The following is an 8,882-nucleotide window of genomic DNA, read 5'->3' on the forward strand; positions in this document are numbered from 1 at the left end:
GTTTCACATAGCACACTCAATAAGGTAAAGATATAAAATTTGTTATTGTACATAAATGAAATGTATCTAAGTCCCACCAGATTGTTATATAGCACTTTAGTATTATTAGCACTAGGAGTAGATGATGAGGTGTTGGATTTGTTGGATTTTGCTGCATTAGCCAGCAGATATTAAGTAATCCAGTTAGGCCAAGCAGATACTTAACCCCTTACCAAAATTGATAAAGGACATATAAACTCCTATGTAATCAATTTTTGGGACATTTAAGTCATTGACAAACCAAATATAATAACAGATCGATCCCCAAATGGAATAGTACAAGAGTACTTAGCTTCATACTTTATTTGCCTGTTGATCCTCTTTAGTCTTTGCAATCCTTTCTTTCTTTGTCATTGGCTTTCAAGAAGGATTTGTAGCGTCATTCTTACAGGTCTTGTAGTAGTGTCCCTTTTGGCCGCACATACGAGAAGTTACTTCGAAGCTCCTCTTTATCTTGTTTGTGTTCATGTCATTCTCTATAGAATCTATTCTTCTTTTCTGTTGTGGACAATGTGCATGTCTTTTAATAATGGGAGGAAATTTTCTTAGAGCCTCAGTGGGCTTCTAATATTTTTCATTGCTTACACAGGTTGGATACAATAGAAGTAAGTCTCTCTGATTGAATTTATAGTCAGCTATTGGTGTACAAAGTCCTCAACCTTTAAACCAATCTTGCTAATTGCTACTACAACATGTCTACATGACATCCCTGTGCATTATCATATAAATAATGTTGAATTAGGATTACATGTTATTACAGTTTACACAAGTAAAATACAAGAAGTTAGATCATACCTCTTTACTATTCCAGGATGTAAATGTCAACCAAGGACAGTTTTCACCAGCACAAGCTACTCATATCCTCTCTTTCTCATTCTTGATTCAAATTGCATCCTTTTTCTCATAAGCAATGTAATCATTCAAGGCTTTCTTGAATGCATCTATAGTGTCATACATTTGTCCAACCTTGAATCAACTTCTCCATAAGCACAATCTTCATTGAATGCATCGTAGCATGTTCTCCTTCATCATCACTTGAGATTGGACTATTAAATGCCTCACTCTCATACTCACAAGGCTTGTCAAAGTCAGAATCCACTTCCTCAACAATTGGATTTGCATTAGGTGTGGCACTTGGGCCTGCTTCATGTATATCCAACCCATCACTATTTCCCCTTCCAAGTCTATTACCAATCTCAACTCCTTGCTCATTACCTTCCTGTCCACTGATGACTTGCATCGTCTACCTCTTTTTCCTATCTAAAAGGACCATAAAAAGAGCATAATATCATTGAATCAATGCAATTTCATGAACCAAATGATAAATATTATGGTACATTGCTTTGAAATGGGTTTGTGTTGAATTTCAGGTGAAAAGAGCAACAAAAAAGGAAGAAAACAACAAATAAAGCTGGGCGTGTGAAGCTGGGCGTGGCACGCCAACACTAGGGCGTGGCACGCCAGTTGGTAATTCCAGAAAGGAGATCTTGAAGTTTAACAAGGGCGTGGCACACTAGTTACATTTTTCAGAGAGCAAGATTGAAGGATACAAAAGGGGCGTGGCACACCAGGCTGGGCATGGCACGCCAACCCCATCATACACAATGGGTGTGCCACTTGAACTGGTGAGCATGGCATGCTAGTTCACTAATCCAAAAGGGGACAAATACTTGGGCGTGCCACTTGGTATCAAAGGCGTGGCACGCCAACTTTAACCCAATACTTGGGCATGCCACTTGGGACTCTAGGCATGGCATGCCAGGCTTGAAGTAGTCACACCAACATGGGCGTGCCACTTGAACACCAAGGCATCGCACACCAGTTACATTTTCCAGAGGAGGAGGTGAAGGTCCAAACACTTGGGCGTGCCACTTGGTATCGAAGGCATGGCACGCCAGCTATCATCCTTGACTTGGGCGTGTGACGAGGGCCCAAATTGCATATGGATTAGGAGCTTGGTTATCCAAATCAGGATTAGCGTTGTAAGTATAGTCCTAACCCGACAAATGGGACCTCAATCAAAATTGGTAATTCACAAGATGTGTCAGAAGCAAAACCAATTCAAAACCGAGATTATTTAACTCTCGAGTTGCCTCCCTAAGAGAACTTTTAGAACAGTGAGTGTGCAATTCCAGTTGTAGTGATCAAGGGGTTGTGAATGAAGAAATGAACATATAAAGCAATAAAAGAACATGCAAAATTGTAATGATTGAACTAATTAAGAAATTAAAGAATCGACTATGTAATATAAACAAGTAAAGTATGAAAGCGATTAACATAGAAATATATGAAAGCTTAAAAGCATAAAAAAGAGTCTTGGCTTGGAGTGAGCTAAGGGTCCTTTCCTTGTTGGAACCATAACTATGACAATTATGATGGATTAGTCTCACTTGATCAACCCTCACATTGAAAGGTAAGTTAAATGAGCATAAGTGTTCTCAACCCACAAATCCTAAATTGCTTCCTAATTACTTTAGCAACAAATTAGCGTTAGTGGGAACAAGAACAATTAACAACCCAAGAATTGGGACTAAATGTTGGACATTCCAGCTCTAGAAAACCAATTGCTCACTTTATCCAAGCCAAGAACCAAAAAATTTAGCCTAAAACCATGTTTGACATTTTGTCAAACACTTGGTGGGCAAAAAGCTTAAACATGGAAAAAATGAGAAAAAGCTTGAAAGTAAAAGCAACAATCAATCTCAATCAACAAGAATAACATAAGAAAGCATGAAACAACCATCAAACATCAAATTCAACAACAAGAAATTAAAATTACAAGAGAGAAGCAAAATTGAACTATAACTTGAATTAGAAGAAAAGATTAATGACAATGTAACTATAAAGAGTAATAATAAGAGAATACTTACAATGAAAACCCTAATAGAGATGATGAAAAACTTAGAGAAAAACTGAACTAAAACTTTCTACCACTACTTCTAAAACTATACTAATGATATGCTATCTTGTGTCTTCCTTTCCACCTCCAATATGAGCTAGAGAACTTCAGAAATGGGCCTCCAAAGCCCCTAAATCACGAGGCACATGCTTTTTTAATGAAGTAATGTGCGGACACCTGTGCAGACGCACAGATGCGTGCGTCCGCACACCTCACAAAAAGTTTCGTCCTGTGCGTACGCACAAGTAGCCGTGCGCACGCACACTAGGCGATGCTGGAATGGACACGCGACGCGCTCGAAGCAATCCACGCTCTCTGCTTGGGCAGCTGTGCGTACGCATACATCTCTGAGCTCATCTCCTTTGATTATTCTTGTTTCCTCCATTTTGCATGCTCTTCTTCCATTTTCTCCAACCCATTCCCACCTTATACACCTGGAATCACTCACAAAAAATATCAAGGCATCGAATGGAAGGCTGATGGAATAAAAATAGATCAAATTAGGCACGAAAGAGCATATTTTCATAATCAAGCACAATTTGGGAGGAAAGTTCAAAAACATGCTATTCAAGGGAATAAGTGCAAGTTAATGTGATGAAAATCCATTCAATCCTAACCAGAAATCATCATCAAATATGGATTCATCAATTCTCTCACACTTAAACACTAGCATGTCCTCATGCTAACCACACACAAAGGAGATAGATGAAAGGGAAAATGACTTTATGCTATATACTACTTAAATCATGCAACTATCCTAAGACTAATCACTAATATGTACTGCAATGAGAGTTGGTGTAAACAAACCATGAAATTCCAATTCATCATACGAAAGCTTTAGGGCCAATGCAAAGAGTTCATGCATTAAGATCAATGTCCAAGGAATTGAATTGAGTTTATCAAAACCATCTAATTAGACAACTTGCCAGAAGATACAATATGAGGCGTAAGAACATAGAATTGAGCGATCGAACCCCTCACCGGATGTGTATCCACTCAATTCGCTCAGTATTTAGGGTTTAACCACTCAATTCTCCTTTTATCATACCTTTCAAAGATTTGCAAGTCATCTAATAATCAACTAGTATTTAATGCATGAATAACAAATATCATGAGGTCTTAGAGGGATGTAATGGGGCTAGGGTTAGGTAGGATGAAATATGGTTAAGTGAACTTAAAGAATTAGTTCTTTGATTAGTTTGAGTGTCCACCTAATCCTACATCCTATGTTCACAATACAATATAACCTTTCTACCCATTTCTTTCTATCTCACCTCACTCATGCATTATTTTTTCAAACATGGCATATGCATCCTTTATTTACTCTTTTATTTTATACTTTGTTATGCACAAGGGTTTTTTTTTTCAATTGAACTATGAATGCATATGTTTTTAATTAATAGAATGCATGAGCATTGCCCAATTGCCAAAATTTTCACAATGAATTGATGCCTCTATAACCAATGATTCCCAAAATTCTCCCACACTTAGACTTTACACACTAATCCACCCAAGCTAATCAAAGAGTAATTCAGGGACATCAATGGTTTTCCGCTTAAGGGGAGTAATGTGCTATCATCAGAACAAAAGGGGATTCATAGGCTCAAAAGGGTTCACAAAGGTGAATTCAAGGGTCGGCCATATAGGTTAGTGAGTTTATCATCAAAGATGGCCTCAATCATGCTAAATGCTTCCAAACACAAATACAGGACATACAGAATCATGCAAATCAATGATCACAATAATGAAGGAGTAAAATCACACACAAGAACAATATTATGGTTGAAAAGTGCAACCATCTATTAAAGCTCAAATCTCACAAGGCATGTTGTTTGACGAACCGGATTTCCTGTCAGTAAAGAATTTCATAGGAATAATCACATTGTAAGTATAGTTTCTAAACCAACAGAGAATCCTTTCATACAAAAGTTTTGGTTGTCACAAGTAACAAAACCCAATAAAATTTATAACCAAAGTATTTAAACCTCGGGTCGTCTCTCAAGGAATTGCAGGGAAGTATGATTTATTATTGGTTATGGGAAAAGTATCTTTTTGGGTTTTTGAAATAGGGAACAAGGAAATAAATTGGCAAGAAGGTAAATTAATTATTATGAAAACCATTGCAAGGTATAAGAACTGGAAATCCCATCCTAGTTATCCTTATCAATTGTGATAAAAATTGTTTATTGCTCCCACTTAGTTAACTGATGCCAAGGCATCATAGGCTAGTTTCACTAGTATTTTTCTGTTAGTTTTAGTTGTTTTATGCATTTTCTTGAGCTTAAAGTAACCAAAAATGGTTAAATGAAGAACAAAGTAATGAACCATCCAAACAATATGATTTTGATGCAAATTCCATGAGTTTTAGTTATATTACTTAAATGCTATGAATGAAAGATTTCTCATGAAATTTTGCAAGACTTTGATGCAATTGTTTGGATGATTTCAGGGAAGAAGAGGCTAAGCAAGGAAGCAACAAAATCAATAAAGGAAGCTTGTATATCACATGTGGAGTTTAAGTTCCAGTTTAAGCCTAAACTGGAGCTTAAACGCCAAAATCATGAAGGATAAGAAATGCTGGGATTGAAGTTTAACCTCCAGTTTGACCTCAAACTGGAGGTTAAACGCCAGAATGAAAAGCCTCACTTAAGGAGCATTCCACGTTTAACCTCCAGTTTGACCTCAAACTGGAGGTTAAACGCCAGAATGAGTATGCCACCCAGGGAGGAGTTCCACGTTTAACCTCCAGTTTGACCTCAAACTGGAGGTTAAACGCCAGAACCAGGAAGAGTACCAGGGGCCATTCCACGTTTAAGCTCCAGTTTGACTCAAACTGGAGCTTAAACGTGTTCGATAGTTTCTTCACTCCAGGGTTGCTCTCTCCATCTCCACGTTTAACCTCCAGTTTGACCCCAAACTGGAGGTTAAACGTGTTCGACACCTCCAGGGCCACCATTCCAAGCTTCCACGTTTAACCTCCAGTTTGACTCAAACTGGAGGTTAAACGTGTTCGACCTCCAGGGCCACCATTCCAAGCTTCCACGTTTAACCTCCAGTTTGACTCAAACTGGAGGTTAAACGTGTTCGACCTCCAGGATTGCCTCATTCCTTTTCCACGTTTAACCTCCAGTTTAACCTTAAACTGGAGGTTAAACGTGTTCGACTACATTACTCTCCAGGGCTACCATTCTTCCATTTCCATGTTTAAGCTTCAGTTTAACCTTAACTGAAGCTTAAACGTGTTTCTACAAATAGCCTCACTGGAAGTGTCTGGCGTTTAAGTTGCAGTTTAAGCTTAAACTACAACTTAAACGCCACTCTTGAAAAGGGTTTCTGGGCCAAAAATATTGTGATTTAAGTTAGTCTTTGAGCACAATTATTAACTTAAACTTACTTTGGTATGAAACCCAATTGAATATCATGGTTTATGGGATTGGGCCTGAAGGATTGATGAGTTTGAAATCTCAATTTATTGAGTCATGTGTCATTATTTGATTATCACTAAGTTGGCTCAATAAATGTTACAGGATCTGGATCAACAACCTCATCAAGATTATGGATCATAAACCCAAGGCAAAAGGAAAGCAAGGAGAGGCCTCAAAGCCCAAGAAGCACAACTGAAGCTCAATATAGAAAGTGTATAAATAGGATAGAAGTTAAGTTAGAAAGGGACTTTTACTTTCACTTTTAGCTAGTTTTCCTTTTCTTTGTAATTGAATTCAGAGCTATGATTCACTAAACCCCCTTTCATTGGGTTAGGGAGCTCTATTGTAATTCAATGAATCAATAATAGTTTATCTTCTTCTTCAATCTTTTCTCTTGAATTTTGTTAGAAAGCTTCTCGATCTAATTCCATTGAGTAGTTGTCTTGGGAAAGAAACTACTCATACTTGGAATCCTTCGGAGCCTTGGGAAAGGAATGGAGGATTCATGCTAGAGAAGCTTTCTCACAGTGGATTGGATTGGGGTTTGGATGGATATTGTGACATGTAATCCTACCAAATTGTGGTTTATGAAATTGTGTGGTATAATCAGTGATCAAGCATCATCTCTTCTTATGAACATTTAAACCAAGGGATTAGGAATTTGTTTGTTTTTAGAGAGCATTGGTGAGCCAAGGAATTGGGATCCAATCATATAAGATTGCCAAGCAAAATTCAATGAATGCATTGGTTGAGGAAGAGATTTACATGTTTTGATTCGGAGATTTCAATATCTCCTAAACCCAATGAATTCCCCATTTCTGATTTCCACTTTCTCTTTACATTCTGCAATTTAATTCTTGCAATCATCCCCATTCCCTTTTTATTCCAGCAATTTACATTCTGCTCTTTAATTCATGCAATTTAAGATTCAGCCATTTAATTTTCTTGTCATTTACTTTTCCCGCCAATTTTACATTCCGCAATTCTCATCTCAAATCTTGATTCCGCTCAACTAGAACAAACTTCTAATCTGAATTGCTCACTCAACCAATCCTTGTGGGATTCGACCTCACTCTATTGTGAGTTTTTACTTGACGACGATAACCGGTGCACTTGCCGGAAGGAATTTTGCCGATCGTGCAATTTCCTAATCGTAGCATAACTAGTTTTATGCGCATCAAGTTTATGGCGCCGTTGCCGGGGATTGGTTTTCGATTGACAATTCTCAAATTGGAAGCTAACTAGATTGAGCAATTTTCTCTTGCGTTGTTAATTCTGTTCTAGATACTTGTTGAATTTTAATTTCTGCACTTGGTTACATGCTTTCCTTCGTTACGCCTTTAGATTCATGCAACTAACTCACTGACTCACTAACTGTTTGATTTAATTCCTCAATTGATCTAACCATACTCTTCCATTAACCAAGAGTATTTCACTTGTTTGTGTTTGAGTTGTGTTCTTGTATGACAGGTAGGAGAGGAGAGACATCAACTCCTCCATATACTGAACCAGAGAGGACTCTTCATAGACTTAGAAGGGAAGCAAGAGGGAAGAGAGTAGTGGGAGAAGAGGAATCTGAAGGAGAATCTGAGGACAATTTTGAGGAAGCTTTAGATCTTAACATGGATAGAGAAGTTCATAACCATGAGAGAGCTGATGGAAACAATGCCATCCCTGAGAGGAGGGTTCTGAGTTCATACATAAACCCAACCTCATGGAATTGTGGTAGTAGCATCCAGAAACCACCCATTCAGGCCAACAATTTTGAGCTCAAGCCACAGCTAATATCACTTGTGGAGAATCATTGTTCCTTTGGAGGAAGTGCTAATGAAGACCCAAACCAACATCTCACAAAGTTCCTGAGAATTTGTGACACTGTGAAGTCTAATGGAGTCCAGGAAGATGCTTATAAACTGCTTTTGTTCCCATTTTCACTTAGGGACAAGGCAGCTAAGTGGCTGGAATCATTCCCAAGGGGGAGTCTAACCACATGGGATGAGGTGGAAGGCAAGTTTCTGGCACGTTTCTACCCTCCACAAAAGGTCAATAGGCTTCGATCTGAGGTTCAGACTTTTAGACAACAAGATGGTGAAACTCTCTACGAGGCATGGGAGAGATTCAAGGACTTGACAAGGAAATGCCCACCAAACATGTTCCATGATTGGGTGCAATTGCACATCTTCTATGATGGGCTCTCGTATGAATCAAGGAAGGCTGTAGACCATTCATCAGGAGGTTCATTGAACAAGAAAAAGACCGTGGAGGAAGCCATTGAAGTGATCGAGACAGTGGCTGAGAATGAGTACTACTATGCATCAGAAAGGCACAACACTAAGGGAGTCATGGAGCTGAACCATGTTGATACAATTCTAGCCCAAAACAAGGTGTTTGCCAAGCAACTAGCAGAGCTTACCAGGCAATTAGAAACAAAGCAAGTGGCTGCAATACACACACAAGATCAAGAGGAAGAAGGCATTGAAGGAGGTGATTGGGAAGAGGCCAATTATGTGGGAAACCAA

General features: G+C 38.5%; 1 non-coding gene across 1 annotated transcript; it reads right to left on the reverse strand.

Moving 5' to 3' along the window:
• Positions 1-8,411: 8,411 nt before the first annotated feature.
• Positions 8,412-8,515, reverse strand: LOC112753240 (small nucleolar RNA R71). Its single transcript, XR_003177633.1, has one exon. It is a non-coding gene; the product is annotated as a small nucleolar RNA R71 (small nucleolar RNA).
• Between the last annotated feature and the right edge of the window lie 367 nt (positions 8,516-8,882).

Source organism: Arachis hypogaea, chromosome 15 (assembly GCF_003086295.3).
Source record: "Arachis hypogaea cultivar Tifrunner chromosome 15, arahy.Tifrunner.gnm2.J5K5, whole genome shotgun sequence".
Taxonomy (NCBI): Eukaryota; Viridiplantae; Streptophyta; class Magnoliopsida; order Fabales; family Fabaceae; genus Arachis; species Arachis hypogaea.